The 14,208-nt window shown below is 44.5% G+C and overlaps 1 long non-coding RNA gene across 1 annotated transcript in view; it reads right to left on the bottom strand.

Moving 5' to 3' along the window:
• Positions 1 to 14,208, bottom strand: part of LOC134547804 (uncharacterized) — a 61,365-nt gene that overhangs the window by 46,269 nt on the left and 888 nt on the right. The window contains exon 2 of the long non-coding RNA XR_010079611.1: positions 13,778 to 13,850. This is a non-coding gene — a long non-coding RNA (uncharacterized LOC134547804). The remainder of the gene's footprint in view (positions 1 to 13,777; positions 13,851 to 14,208) is intronic.

Raw genomic sequence — 14,208 nt, 5'->3', positions numbered from 1 at the left:
GGCACCAAAAAGCACTGTTGATATTTACTCTGATCCTCTGAAAAATTAGTGGGAAATGAAAAAACAACAAGGAACAAGAGTCTTTATTCAGGATGGCAAAACCAGGCAGATTATCAGATCAGGAGAATAAATCTGTCTCCTTCATAGGCAGTGGTATTTGGGATGGCACTGAGCAGCCATTTTCATGGTTCCAGAAATTCTCTTTTTGGTCTCTGACTACAGAGACCACCATCACTGTTGGATGTTCCCATCCCGTTTCCCACTCCACACCTAACTCATCTTTGCACTACCAGAATGTACATACAACAGCAAAGTGGCTCCCTCACCCTGAAGCCAGCCACATGCTTCAGAGCCTCCTGGCTTAGGGCCATTGCCCACTGCTCCCCACACATATCCATAGCCTGTGGCTTTTGGAGCAGAACACATCATTCACTGCTGGAGGGGCAGCTGGAAGGCTTGGTGCACTGAGTCTAGATAAAGTTCTTTAAATTATTTGAGAATATTTACTGGCAGGTGCCAGCACAAGGCAGTTTTTCACTCTTTTTCATTAGCTGTTACTCCCATCCTAAAGGACCCTTCCCAGAGCTCTCCTGGGAATAAATCAGAGACCTATCCTCTCCTGCCAAGACTAGCCCAGAACAGTGGCTGATAAAAGGCAAGTGGCATCACACCAAGTAAATGGCTCATTAATGACAACATTTAGCAAGAGACAGACACCAAAGGTCCACCTCAAATGGGGAGATCTGTGGCTGACAATGTGTATGTGACTGCAGGGAGAGCAAAAAATAGCACGGTATAAGGAAGGACACACAGCGAGGCTCCCAGGGATGCTTCTGCCCAAGAAGAAATCTTTCCCTGAGAGTCTACAGAAGCCATTCTTTGTGTCGCCTGCTGCCCCATTTACTCTGCTCTGTACAGGTCAGAAGAAGTCAGCTCAGAATGTCCAGGTACAATGGAACATCACTTTCAATCCTCAGCCTCCAAAGCAAGGCAGGCACCACACTGCCATGGACACCTTCAGAGTGGGGGACTTGGACCAGGATCTGTCACTTCTGTAAAGTTTCAAGGGCATTCCCTTCCTCCCAGAGAATGTTGCCGGAGCAGATGACTGCACCATTGTGGAGCACTTTTCCCACTGCTGCGGGCACCTCTGCAGGCTCTGAACACTTAGTCCAGAGCTTCCACCAAAGTCATATGCATTTTGAAACACAGTGACTCTGCAGCCTTGGCCGAGGATTTCAGCTGCATTCCCTAAGCGTTATGCTCACTGTGCTAAAACGCACCTGCAAAGCAGTTCTTTCTGATATTTACTTTGTAAAATTAAAGTACAGGGAGGGAAAAAAAATAGAAATCAGTATCTTTCTGCTATCCCTTAGTTTGCATAAGCAGTCAATGGTAAATGTCAAATGCCAGCAGTGCATTAGAAAAGGCACACTGAAAAATTCTGTCTTCAAGGCCAGAGCCCAAACTCATCAGTCCCAAAACTGCTCTAGTTTCACACTCCACATCCTATATTAGGAGCAGGTACACTAGTGCCTAATTTAGCCATCACAACTCCAGGAGTGAGGGAGTCAGAGAGACTCCAACAGCACCTATGCAGAGGGTTCTCTCTATGCTGAATTTTAGGAAGTGCTCCCCTGCTTCAGACAGATCTGCCAGGTTCAAAGGAAGGAACATGGAATATTGTGAGATTTGAGCTCATTAGAGGAGCAGGTGGGGATGTCTGCAGCTGAATAAGCAGGTTGCTTTGGGAATAACATGAAACAGATGTCCTGTCTTTGCACTCCTTGAACATTCTCTGCAAATAAATTGCAAGTTCAAAGTTTAGGGGTGAATCTGTCATTTATCTCTTTAGCAACTCCTCTTCTGTCTTCTTCTGCCCGTTTCCTTTCAGGGAAGAAAAGCTCTTCTGTAATAAGATGACTTTAGAAGTTAGAGAGCAAAATCTGCTTTTTTATTGAGCAAGGGAAATGAAGGACTCCCTGCTAGATGAGTTTACTGATATTTCAGGTAGAGAATACCAGGAGATGCTCTGCACATGGTCCAGGACAGGCACACATTCAAATATCAAAGCTCACTGAAGAAAATTATCAACAAGGCTTTATTAAGGGGATTTCCCTTCAAGATATTTACCCCAAAATGTTTATTGTTCAGGCTGGGAAAGAAGTTGGGTTTTTACATATGTTAAGTATAGGCTGCAAACTTATTTCAGCAGAGCAATGCATTTACTTATATTAAATGTCTGAAAGAGATGAGGGATACTGGTTCTGACCCCATACCCGAGTCCTGGGAAATAGTCTGGGCTAGAACCATATTTGCCAAGAGATTACTTAAAGTGCACATTAAGGAGGCTTGATTTCCCTCCATTCAGGAACATTTTGCTTTGAAAGACCAAAGCACACAGCATCTCACGCACAGGCAGTGTTCTGGGATGTCTCCGTCTGGAGACACCCCCTGCCTCTACCAGAAAGCAGCTATTGATCATCACAAAGTCCCTATCACTTCCTGTCTAGAAGGTCTCACTGAGATCCATTCAGGTCTGGCAGCCAGCCCCACTGGTCAAAGCCCAGACATATTTAAATAACATCACACAGGTAACCTACAGGGGACTAAAATAGGTAACAAACTTCCAACTCTTACTAGCACAAAAAATGGGACTTACAGTCTACATAGCAATGTGTCTCTTCTGCCTGTATTGCTGGGATAACCTTCCCTGTGTGCAATTCTCTTAATAATGTGCCTAATTCAAAACTGTGCAAAAGAAACTTCCAAAAATCTGCTCAGAGGATTAGCTCAAATCTCAAGACAAAGAGGCAATAATTCACCCACTCCATCAGCACTACCAGAAGCTAATGTAAAATAAATTCCATAAGAGTTTCCAAAAATGTCAGATGACAATAATACCTTATCGAGGCAGAGCATATTTTATGTATCCTGTTCATTAGCTGAAAAGTCTGTCTGCATGACTTTTTTCTCATTTGAATTAATCGTACTGTATATTAAGAAGAGACCCGCTGAGCTCTTTAATACATAAAGTATTTAAAAGATGTTATTTAAAAAGTTATTTTGGAAAATTGCAATTACACATCTATGTGTACACTTGTGTTTATTGCTTCTGTTCCTGTCAGCCTGCATCAAGAAAGAGACACATGAGCATTTCCACAGCCAGAGGTTTGGAGCCACCATAGGGATGTTTACAGGGAAGTAACAGTATTACAGTATAATCCTTGTGAAAGGCTACACATCTTCCAACACAAGTTAGGTTGGCACAAGTAGATTTGCCTAAGTATTTCATACTAACTTTAGAGAGTACCTCAGCTTTGATCTATACCCCAGTTCCAAACTCAGGAACCCAGAAAATCCTAAGCTCAGCCTAATCCATACGCAGTGCCAGCAACCTCCAGCTGATGCTGTGCATGGAAGCTCCTCTGTGTGCAGCATCTCAGTTAGTCTGGAGCCTTACATATTTTAAAAAGCCCTTTGCAAGTCAACAAACTCATGTCTACCAATGTACATCCCCTTATGTGAATTAAGTGTCATGGCTAAAAGGAACTTCAACTTTTTGCTTTGTCCTTTACAGACAGACAATTTTTCTAGCTTGAGATTCTTTTCCATCTGATACAATAAATACAGCCACTGCCAGTTTATCCCCATTTACTCCAGCATCTGGCAGCTCTTCTCCCTTCCTACTGTTCACCCTTAAACTATCTATAAGAAACAGCCTAAAACATCAAGTCAGCCCCTAAAGTGAGATTTGGGCACTGATTTTTGTGTACAAGACAAGCACAATTTATGCATATAGGGCTATCAACCTGCTACCATGATTAAAAGCAGAAGAATAGCAAGGTATGAATTCCACAGCCGTAACAAATCTCATGAAATTTGTGGATCACATCAGCAAACAGGTCTCAGAGCCCCATGGACAGCATTGGTAAAAGTTGACACAAGGGCAGCAGCTCCAAGTGCTAAACAGATAAAGTGGTATCCCCAGCAGAATCTTTCTTCATTCATTATCAGTGCATTTTTAGAGTCACCACATAACACTACCCACCCTTCCCCACAGGGATATGGGTATCAAGTAATTTGTCAGCAGAATATTGTCACATTTTACAATATCACCCTTAAGTACATGAGCCCTCAATAGGACTGTGCTGGAGGGTATTGATTTTGAACCACTGACACAGCAAACAGCATCCCCCAGCAGGAGAGATGCCCAAGGTCAAATGCCTTCTTAAAATACACATTTGGCTACAGGAGTTTCATTAAGTTCAATAAACCATCAGGTATCGACTGGCAGCACTATTTATAAATAATCAGCCTGTGCAGTGCTGACCCCTTTTTTTATTTAATGAAATTTGCTTCCTCTTGTCAGTGTCAAGTATTTTGAGTCGGCAAAAAGCTGTGACCTTTCCTATGCTAAAAATGAAACTGTGTATGAAGACTGTCATAAAAACCCAACACCAGCTCCCAGAAATAGCATGTATCTGTTTAGGTAATATAAACAAGATGTCAAGTCTCTAGGAGCGTGAGCTGTTGAAGCAAGCACCAAACCCTCCCTAGACATTTGCACACCACAGACAGGGAGCGAGGGAGCTCTTTCATTCAGCTTTCATTAAATAAATAATATATTATGCACAAGCAAAATTTGTGTTATTGCAGCAGTGAAGCAACTCATCCTGAATTAAGAGATCGAGGAATTAAATCGCTCACTCTTTGTGCATTTCCCAAAGGGAAAGAATTTCCTAAAAGCAGGATTTCTTGTAGAGGAGCTGTCCCACAGCACTGTGGGCCCAGCCAGGTCAGGGCTGGGCCTCAGCAAAACCTCCTTTCTCAGAGCTCCAGCACAGGACCAACATCCTGCTGTCCTCAAGCCCCCACACTCCCTTAGTTCAGCATTGCTTCCTCCTCCTTAGCCCAGAACTGACAGGAGCTTTATCCACCACAGGCTGGCAAAATCTCATTTTGAGTTAATGGCCCTTTATTTCCCAATGGAATTTCCTTACTCCTATTCTTTATACCACAGTGGCCAAAGTAGGGACTGCTTTTCCTCTTTCAGAGGTAGTTTGTTCACCTCACCTTTAAATTCTCCTGCACCATCCATAAGGCAGGTAGGGGTGGGGAATCACAGCAAAAAATCCAGGAAACATAAGCTCATCCCTCCAGGCCATTCTATATTTAGCAGTTCCCTGGTGTGCTGCTATGTTTCTAATTGCTGTTGTCAGAATGCATGCAGGAGAGGGAGCTGCTGTATTACAGGAGAACAACCCTTCCTACCCAGGTGTGAAGTGTGGGACATCAGCTGACCCGGAGCAGGAGCTGCCAGGGTCAAACACAGCACCCAGACTCTTCTTTCCCTAAGGCCCAGCCTTGCTGGAAGCTGCCTTGGTTTGCTTCCATGCACACCCCCCATTCTCACAGCAAGGAGCGCACTCCTGGGGGGTGTGTGTGTACACAGTTATAGTCACTACCTGGCATGGGGACATTCTGATTTGCAAGCGAGCAGCGTTCAGCGACACCACACTGTAACGAATATGGGGGATGGAGAGATAAGGAGTTATTACAAGGCAGGATTAAAACGCTTCAGTTGATCTGTATTGATTTTATTTTTGCCGTACTGCCTGCCTGATCATACATCTTCCCATTCCCATCCCGCTGCTGGGCAGGAGAGGGCACGGCTCAGCCGAGCCTGCAGAGTCCAGCATATATCCACGGAGCAGAGGAAAAGCCGCCGGCATCCTTGAGTGGTTACAAATTACAGACCTCTCACCAGCGGACTGGGCTGGAGCCAGGATCCAGCTTTCAGCGTGCCAAAGCCAAGTACAGCTAAATTACACTCTCAGCTGCTCTGCCAAACAGCCACTGTGGCAGACAGAGTCCCCAGCAGGTCCATGCCCAGGGCCACCATGTGCATCCACCCACAGCATCCCAGGCACCAGGACAGAGGAGTCAAACTCCTCCCTGGCTGTCACGCTTGGCCCAGTTTAGCCCTGCCCACGTGTAACAGCCAGAGTCCCCTCGGGGAACAAGAGACGAGAGCTGCACATGGGAGTGCTGACGGAGAGCTCCCACACCTGCACACCCAGCAGCCACAGGTGCTGCAGTGCTGCCTCCGCACCAGCAGGGAACTCCCTCTCTTTCCAGCCCAGACTGAGCCAGGAGCAACTAGTGTGTGACCAAACAGCTCCCACCCCTCCCTGCTGACCAGAAAGCAGCAGATCATTGGAAAGCAGGAATTATTTTCAACCTTGTTAGCATTTGCCAGGTGTCATTTCAGCACTAACATTATAGGTGTTTAATAGGTCCATACTGAAAGTCTTTGAACCTTGCAATCAATGCAGCTGAGCCGCTGCACAAAATTTACCATTGATCTGTGTTTCACTTCATTAAATGTTAGTTTTACAAGCTTTGAAGATAGGCCCACTTAAAATTGTTTAACAACCTGTGGCTGCATCATCAGCTCTAAATGGCCACGCAGTACTGACTGCAGGCTAACCCACTAGTCAGTGATTTCTTGCCCTACAACAGTATCAAACTCACCTTTAGAAACCTGTGACATGTTCAGCAACATTCCCTTTAAGCTCAAAGCACACTGACACAACCACTTAGAGAGAGCACAGACAATGAAACTGAAACCCTGAGCCCACCTTTGAACACCCAGCTCAGCTGTGGCCGAGCTGCCCACTCTACAGGCCCCAAGGAAGGACTCTCAAAAATTCTTCAAACACCAATTTTTTAAACATACCAGCTCCCCTGGAGCAAGCAGGCACATGCTAGTTACTTAGAGACCACACAATCCTCAGATAAACTAAGCCATACAGATTTTCTGCAATAATAATGTGCACACCCAGCAAATTAATCATCAAATCTGCTTTCTGGCTTCTCTTCTTTGATCCACTGAGTTAAGAGTGAAACACAAAACCTTCATTCCTGCTACACCAGGATGGCTGAGAGGATCTATCAAGCTCTTAGTCCACAGGCAATGCTCTGCATGGAATAAATTATGAGGGCTGATAGCAAAACCATCACTCTGCTACCACTACTAACACACAGTGTTACTTATCTTCTCGACAACGGTAATATTTTAGTGCAAATGTGTTTATGTACTAGTATTTCCTCACTTCTATGGCCTTGCCTTGCCAGCCTCTATATTTTCACTTCCACAGCCAACAGCTAGTAATGAAGAAAAATATTTTACATTCATTACAGAGGAAAACAACAACAAAAGAATTACATATCCATTATTCCTTTATGCTCTGCCCAAAGGTTACACTTTCCTCTTCATTCTTGTCTCCTGCAATTTATTAAGTCCTTTGCCAGGTAAAATTCATGGCAATTCTTGGAGTAGGTAAAAATCTATTTACACAAACAACTGATATATAACACAAATCACCAGATAAGAATCAGCATCCTTGAAAATTAATATATATATATATATGCCTCTTTAAAGCATAGCAGTAGCTGAGGAACTTTGTCACCTACCATGTGCAGACAGGCTGGGGCCTCCTTGCTTCTGCTGCCACCCAGGAGCTACTTCTTGAAACACTGCTCAGGTCCTTTGGAAATGGCTACTCATGGTTGTTTGTGCTGAGTGCTGCTGTGATAGTCCTGCACCATGCCTGGGTGCACTGCTCCCCTTCAGAGGGAGCCCTCCTCTTTGGCAGTGGGGGGCTCAGTGAATCAGGTCACATCTACAGCCCAAAAAAACGCAGCTCCCCCATTCACCAGGCAAATAATTGAACATGGCAAAAGCATAGAAAACATTTTTGCATTGGTGCTCCACATGACAGACCAAAATCTCCCAGATGCCACTACTGAGGTATTACCCTTCAGTAATTACTCATTCTCATGCCAACAAATGGGAAACCTCTTTTGATTGCCATGAGCTCCGTGGCCAGGAGGGAGACACACATGTATAAATGTTGAGATGTGGGGGTCTGCACTACACAGAGTGATAAAAAACAACCCCTGCAGTACATCCCAGGGGCATTCACAGCACCCACAACAGCAGTGGCACTCAGAGAATTCTCCTTTGTGCATTATTTCTCTCCCTCACCCATGGCTTTTCTTTGGGCCAAGGAGACAGCAGAGGCTGGGAAGTGGAATGTTGAATTTGGAGCTAAAGCATCATACAATGCAATGTTCATTGTCACTGTCTGCAGGAGAAGGCTGCTTTTCTGACAGACTGACATTTACACAAAACAAACACACACCTACAGGATAAAAGGAGTGGGGAGCTGCTCCAGCCACAGCCCAGCATGACTTCACAAGGCCCAGCAGCCTCTGCCAACTTCCCTGGCACAGCCACAAAACCAGCTCCAGACCCAAGGCAGGAAAGGAGAAGAACTGAAATCAGCGCTCAGCTGATGGTTCCTCTGATTTTTCCTCCAAAGTTTTATTCCTCCGAGCATCAACAAAACCCAGATGGTCTTTTCTCTGAGTGAAGACCATTTTGCACCTGGAAAACACCAGTTGGGAAGAGAAACCAGAAGGCAAAGGGGAGAAATCTGCTCATGGAAGCATTTTGCTTTGCAAACAGAGCTGTACCCCTCTAATCAGCAGCAAATGTTCCTGTGCACAGCAGGAATATGTGCAAACCAAACCTGTCTCTCAAAGAGATGAAGGCATTTCTTCATGTCAATAAATATTTCACATTGATGTAAACAAAAAAACCCAAACAGACATCTGTTGGAAGGTTTAAAATTGAGGGAAAATGTGTTAACAAAAATGGTGTTAATGAGGCTGTTTGGGATCTACCTTTCTTTTCTGAAATTATTTGAAGGACTAGGGCCAAAGTCAGCAGCAAGTTGAAGGGGCCTTCCCTCAGGAGCAGAGTTCAAACAGCAAGATTTTTCTGAGCAGTGTTCCCAAGCAAAGACCAGATGCCTTCCAGTAGTACCACGGCAAACAACACCACATACTAACATAAACACTAAGCTAAGAGCAAATAAAATAAGCCTGCATTTCAGGCCCTGGCTCCACAAACCCAGAGTAAACCCCATTCAGAGTTACCCCTCTCTACCAACTGCAAGGTGAAATTGATTTTTAAAGCTTTTTAATCACTACATGTAACAATTTCCATGTAATTTACCCATTCCTTAGGAAATCGTAACAGACACACCAAAACAAGAATAGAAAATACATCGTTTTGAGGTAATTTTCCAGTCATTTATATGCATGAGATCCCAGTTAACAGGACTGTGTCTGTAAATCAGCAATAGAAACATGAAGAGATTTGGGTCTCTTTTTTTAAGTGAATATCTGGTAAACCAGCACTAATTTTCTGGTGGGTTGGAATATTGTACGGATGACTCAAGTAATTGAAAACAGACTAAGAATTTGGGTTTGTGTGCAGTTTATAGCTCAGCACTGCAGTAATTTTTGCTCCCCTTTGGATGTCTTTATCTGAAAAGAATGAAAACTCACAGGACATGTCTGAGCAGAGACGTCTGTATTTTGGTTACACAGCCCTCTTCTAATACTATCCCTTAATTTATATAATTTCAGCTCCTCTTGTTCAGGCCACTGGAATTCAGAGGCCAGTAACATGTGAAATAGGAACTAGAAATGTGGTTAACAGGCAGTTTAGACCAGAACCCTTTTGGGAGCATATTTAATTACTCCTAAGGAAAAAAAGAAAAAAGGTCTGCCTAATATTTCCTCCCCAACCAAATGAATAGCACAGGGTAATTAGACTAAACATCTTTCCCTCTTGCAGTCACTCCAATTTATGGACTCTTTATATATTTCCTACAGTGACAGAAAACTAAAATGCAGCAAATGTGACTTAGAACCTTAGAACATAACCAGCCTGAGTTACCCACGGGCACAGGTGGAGGCACAAATTATTTATGTAGATTCCATCCAGCCCAAAAAAATTTCCCTCCCTCTATGACACAAGGACTGGAAATCTCCAAATTCTACCTTTTCTAAAAAAATTCTTTCCCCCCCAGACTCTCCCAGATCACTCCCAGATGAGTATTTTCTGTATTTATGGTAGAACCTGTGCTGGGGGTGAAGGCCCAGCCCTGGCAGCGCCGTGAGGGGAGAACGGCGGCCGTGAGGGGAGAACGGCGGCCGTGAGGGGAGAACGGCGGCCGTGAGGGGAGAACGGCGGCCGTGAGGGGAGAACGGCGGCCGTGAGGGGAGAACGGCGGCCGTGAGGGGAGAACGGCGGCCGTGAGGGGAGAACGGCGGCCGTGAGGGGAGAACGGCGGCCGTGAGGGGAGAACGGCGGCCGTGAGGGGAGAACGGCGGCCGTGAGGGGAGAACGGCGGCCGTGAGGGGAGAACGGCGGCCGTGAGGGGAGAACGGCGGCCGTGAGGGGTGTGTGAGGGGCGTGCTGCTCCCACATTCCTGGCTGCATCATGTGAAAAGCCCCACTGTAAAAACCAGCGCCAGGGAGCTGAGGGCACAGAAACAGCCCGAACAACTCCTGCCCCAATCCCAGCAAGTGAATCTTGGGACACAGCAGGACTAAGCTCTCAGTGCTTTCCTCAGTCAGGCAAGGACACTTCCAACTGAGATTTCAACATCAATTAATTAATCAAGATCCAAGATAAAATCTTATCAGCACCAGTCTGGGCACTGATCACTGGCTGCCTCTTCTCTCCATTGTTCCCTCTTCCTGCTAAGGTAGGGATATTAGCAGGGAAAAAGACAAGCCCGCTGTCACATGGAACTATCCTCCAAGAAAAGAGAAGGCAGCTTCAAAAGAGCAGAGGGAACCAGCTGGGAAAGCCTTGAGTTGTCTATTTTTCATTTATTTGTATTTTTTTAACTGATTGCTCATTTTTACACCTGAAAATATCTCCAAAGCGCCTTTAGAGCAGCACATTTATTGCTCTCTGCTGGCACATACCTGCCTTCCCATCCAGCTCAGTTTTCCATCAGTGCTCACAGAAACATTTTCCTGGACATAGTAAAGTTATTACTTAATATAAGCACATATGGATTATGGATGCAATGTATGGATATCCCTGTAGTTTCCATTCTGTCAGGGTACCAACACAACTTCTTCCCTGCCTCTTTGGCTTTGTTTGTCCAATGCTACAAATGCGGATAAACTGCTCCAAGACAATGCACACATGCTGGAATAGCACAGGAGGAAACTAAAACCTGCAGTCCATGTTTAATAGCATAAAGTGAGAGCACCCAAGCAACACATCCAATCCCCAAAATACTCAGTGCAAAACTCTGAAATCTCTAGTGAGAAGCCAAAGAGATGCAGCAAAACAGTCACAACAGACTTAAAAATAAAAATCAAAAGGAATTATGAAAATCGTGCTAGAAAGGAGAAAAAAGAAACCAAAACAAAACACAAAAACCCCACACTGTTTTAACACTAGAACATACAAGAATGCTCATAAAGAAGGCTTTAGAATAAGTTTAATAATTTGTTGTGGTTAAAGAAAAGGCCTTATTTATGACATCACTCATCTGGCACCTAATTGTATGTGCATGTTGGGGTTCCAGTCTGAAGCAATGGATTAATTCTCCAATTATTTCACAGGATTAAAACTACTACTCCCCCTAGGAAATGTACTGTTATTGTGAAGCCCATCAAGACTTGCTATTTCATAATTAATACTAAATAAAAAGTGAATTCTCTCCTTTGTCTAAATAGTTTGCTTTGGCTCAGCTAGGAGCAGCAATTAGCAGGAAAGCCTCCCTGAACACGTTTGATCTGCTACAGGGTTTCCTGCTGCAGATCAGAGGACCAAACCTGATTTCACACAATCCGTGGGGCTTATGTTAGCTGGATGTGCTGTAATTAAAATGATATTTTCTTTTTTTTTCCGCCCCAAGGGCTTTGTTTATCTACTTGTGCTTTCTCAGAGAGGCATGCACGTACCTAATTTAGCAGTTCTGTTGATTTGCACTTCTGCTCTTTACCAGCTCCCTTTGTAGCATTCACTGTTTGTAGTTTGGTGCAGAAACTGGGACCTGTTGTCACTGGTGTTATAGGTCTGTTTTATTAGCAGGAGTAGAGGAACAGTTCCCATGGAAACATTTCCATGTTTCATGGTGTGCTTTTCCTGGGATGCTCAAGGTTGGATAGGGTGGGATCTGGGCCTTCCTAAATGGGAGCATGCAGCAGTCTGTGGAGACTTCCCCTTCTGCAGGGGGAGGAAAATACTATATTTTTGGATTATTTATTCCCTCTCTTATGAAGTCTAATGCCTGTGAAAACAGAGCAGCTCAACAGCCCCACATCATTGATTGATGTTGAGGCCAACTCCCACCACTGACAACAAACCGGATTCTACTCAAAAGAGCACCTCCAAACCCAAGAGAACATTTTCCTTTCACTCTGACCTTTACACTTAAGCTGTGAGTGAAGCTGTGGTTTAACAGGGTTCAGCACACTGGCCTGAGCCAGGATGGCCCTGTGTCACATCAGGGCCTTCCCAAGCTTCCTGAAGAAACCCCCATCAAACCCCTCCTGCTCCACAGGAGAGGGATTCAGGCCTCAGAACACCACTGCTCACTGGCCAGTCTGAGCCTCTGTCATTTACCAAGAGTGGTGATAAAAAGAAAATGAAGTCACCTGTGAAGGGATTAAACCACCTTCTCCCTCTCAGTGTTTGCCACACACAGATGAGCTCATTGCAAACAGATCACCTAAACACAGCACAAGATTCACCTGCAGCCTGGATCCTGGCAGAGCAGGTCCCCATCCCCCTTCCCTTTGTCCTCCTTCTTCCCTGAAGCTGGCAATGGGCTACCAGTGTTATTTTTTTCCTTTTTTTTTTTTAAATCTGCAGACTTACAAATATTTTAAAAAATCTACTTCAACCTATACACAGTAGTGAGGGGCAAAAAAAATACAAAGAAACTCCAATCTTCAGGGCCACAGCCAGTGCTTTGAAGACATCATTATAACAAGTTTATATTCAAGAGGAGAGTAATTATCATGTTCTAACAAACACATTAAATAATTCAATGTTATTACTTTGGCAGTTCTTTGTGAACCAAGTGTTTAGGAAGCTGTTTCAGACAGAAGAATGTGATGCAGTCCTGGTGTCCCTCCCCACAAGCTGGTGGCATGAGGAGAGCCACTGATGTTTGGACTAGGGTGCAGCTCCCCAGAGCCTGACTGCAGCAAAGCCTTCACATCAATATCACAGGACACTATGGTTTCACTTATTTCTCATCATTGTCATCAATATTTCTCAGTTTTTGAATTACTCACATGGAATTGTCTGAGCTTTCACAGCCAAGAAAGATTCAAATAACATTTCTGTCTCTGGTCTATGTTATCATAAGCTTTTAAAAAACAGTCATATTTTTATGTATGTAAGAGTATTCAAAAGTTCATTGTCCTTTACCATCTCTGTGTTGCTTGACCCCTACCAATCACATATAGTCTTGCTAAGCGCCTTCCCCTCCTCTGACCTTCCACACATCAAAAATTTCGACCATGCCATGCTATTTCTGGGATTAAAAAAAAACGAAACAGGAGGCATCTGCAGCCACCAAGCAGGAAGGAAAGGAGCTTTTTCTTTAAGAAAAGAGAAATTCCAAGCAAAATGATTCGCTCATTCCTCCTCTGGCAATTCCCCTTCCCCCTCACTCCCAGTACTGCACACATCAGATCTGAGCTGCCAGCTCTGGCAAACACCACCTCACAATCCACTCTTGGGCCCAACTGTACATGCTAGAAAGTACCATAACCACAAGGCAGCCCAGCAAATCCCTGTTTGCTGCTCAATTAATTAATGCAGAGCCTCTATTTACTCATTCCAAGCAGAGCTGCTATCGAGTCAGCTGTTCTTACCTTGGGGAACTTCAATGACCAGAATTGCAGTGTGGTGTCGGTTTGGGGACATTCATGGCTGGTTCACCTGAGCCTGGAAAACACAAGTGTGGAGACAGACAAAGATTTTGGCATTCCATACCCAGCAGCTGCATTTGCTGGCCCATTCTGCTCAAAATAAAGGACAGTCTCATCAAGACTTTTTTCCACTTAAAAGTGGGGGAAAAAAATGGCTGAGCCATTTTCTTCTGTATCAAAGTGGTGAGATCAGTATAAAGAATTCACACCACTCTGGGACTTATTTCAAAAACATTTTGGGAATTAGACAAACCAGTGCCCTGGCATGACTGGTATTTTTTGGGGAGACAACACAGAGAGACTGGGGGGCATATGGTGTTTGAGAGGTTTGGGTAACACAAAGGAGCGGAGGGCCAGGCACTGTCCCCAGGCCA

This window comes from Prinia subflava, chromosome 2, assembly GCF_021018805.1.
Source record: "Prinia subflava isolate CZ2003 ecotype Zambia chromosome 2, Cam_Psub_1.2, whole genome shotgun sequence".
Lineage (NCBI taxonomy): Eukaryota > Metazoa > Chordata > Aves > Passeriformes > Cisticolidae > Prinia > Prinia subflava.
Note: the sequence above shows the minus strand (reverse complement) of the source record. Positions and strands in the feature narration are given on the sequence as shown.